Source organism: Natrix helvetica (genome assembly GCF_964273705.1).
Source record: "Natrix helvetica genome assembly, chromosome: W".
Lineage (NCBI taxonomy): Eukaryota > Metazoa > Chordata > Lepidosauria > Squamata > Natricidae > Natrix > Natrix helvetica.
In genome coordinates, this window is record NC_138555.1 from 45,193,532 (window position 1) to 45,195,749 (window position 2,218).

Consider the following 2,218-nt stretch of genomic DNA (forward strand, 5'->3'; position numbering starts at 1 on the left):
TGTTGCATGCACTTCAGTTGCTCAGGGAGATGCGCAACTACCTCTCCGCCTTGAGACACTGGCCCGGCCTGGCCATTTCTCTCCACTGCTGCTGTTGGCATCTCTATGGCCTGCCCACTGCTCTTGCAGTGCCTTGCGCAGCACAGTTAAATTTAGTGCACTTCACAATGGGGGAGATGGTGTCCCCTCTTCCGCCTTGAGCCCATTACCACATGGAGCATTGGCTGCAGCCAGGTTGGGTGAGTGTCTTGGGGTGGAGAGCAGGTTGTGCATCTCCCCAAGTGACTGAGGTGCGTCCAGCACCAAAAAGGGTGAAGAAGCTCCTGTGAGACCCAGAGAGCGCTGGAGAATCAGAAAGAGAAAGAGAGAGAGAGAGAAAGAGATGAGAGAAAGAGAGAGAGAGGGAGAGAAAGAGAGGGGGGAGAGAGTGGGAGGGATACCTGTTTCCCATAGAAAAGAAAACACCGGGAGCCACAAAACCTGGGTAGGCATGGCTGGGGGGTGTTCATGTAACTGGGTGGGGTAAGTGACGTTGAGTCAGCCATGCTCATCCAGGTTTTGTGGCTCCTGGTGTTTTCTTTTCTGTGGGAAACAGGTCCAAATGACTCTTTGAGTGTCTAAGTTTGCAGAAACAGGCAGCCAAGCTAGGTGCCTGAAGGACCCCATCCCATCACTGGGAGTCCAGACACTTCAGCAAGCGGCACACTGGATTCATATTAGTGGTCCACGGGATTTAAAATTATGAATTTAGTGGTCCCTGAGGTCCAAAAGGTTGGTGACCTAGCTGGCTCCGGTGGAATTCAGGTGACATGCCCTGCTGATTTCAGCAGCCTGGAGATCTGAGCCACCTGGGAGCCTGAGATCTACAGCCTGGAGAGCTGAGCCACCTGGGAGCCTGAGGTCTACTCAAACGAAACATGTTGGAAAGATAACAAAGTCAGGGGAAAAGGAATAGGAAAATGGGCTGAGATTGACTACAATTGGGCAACTCAGTGCACGGACCCAGGTAAGAAAACCCAAAAAGTGGAATTTGGGGAAGTACTGCTTGGGCAGTCAGATAGAACTGGTATGTGTGTGAGACCTGGTTGACAGGATGTGTGAGACATACTAGGAGTCATTAGGACCACCTAAATAAGAAGAAAGTGCAGAGTCCGATCTGCAGTTCCGTACCTCTGTGAGGAGTCCCTTTCGGGAGAGGGGGCGGTATATAAACGCTAATAATAATAATAATAATAATAATAATAATAATAATAATAATAATAATAAGATCGGTCAGAGATGGACAACGTGGAACAGTTTGGTTAACATTGTGTGAATGGAGGTCTCGTATACAGGGAAAGACCAGTTATAGGAAACAGGAAAAGTAAACCTATGAGTGAGGGAACTGATTAGGTGAATATTTGGATTCCCCCGGAAAGCCCATTGGGACAAATGCTAGCAGGATGGGATGGACCCATCTGGGGAAAATACACCTGGGATAAGAGTAAAGGTACCATGATTAAGTATTGTTGTTTCACTTGGCTGAAACACCCCATTTGGCTGTATATAGTGTACTGGCCTAAATTTGGTAGTACAGAATACTATACCTGTCAAAATTTGGTGGAGTATGTAGTGAGAGAAAAGAGAAGTTAGGAAGAAATAAGTTATGCAAAAATTTGGATACCCGATGTTGGAATATACCGCATGTCAAAAAAATGTGAAGAAGAGACAAAAAGGGAAGGTGGGATCCTCTCTGAACATTCACCAGATAATCCATGGGACGCAATGTTGAAGTACTGGAAGTATACCAGTAAAACCAGGACTAAGAGTAAAGAAGTAAAGGTTTATTGTTCTTCCTACCTGTTAAGTAATTAAGCTCCCCGTTAGAAGAGCGAGTATGCAGAGAAGCGTAATGAGAGTGATATGGAATAACACGCACAAACCAGCATACAGAGACACTGAATAGTATAAAAATATAGTAGTTTACTATGTAGAAATATAGAGGTATTCAGAGTCTGGTTAACAGTCCAAGTCATACACGGTTCAGTAATTCATTTATCAAAATAGTCAGTCTAACACATAAAATATAGCTAAACAGTAGCAAACCACAATACCTCAAAATACACTGACCAGCGTCTAACAAAAACAGAGAGCTAACAGCCATTCTGGCTCCCTCTTATAGCTGCTTAAGGTAACAAACCAATTGCATCTGTTAAGCATTTAAAGTAGCAGTAAAGTA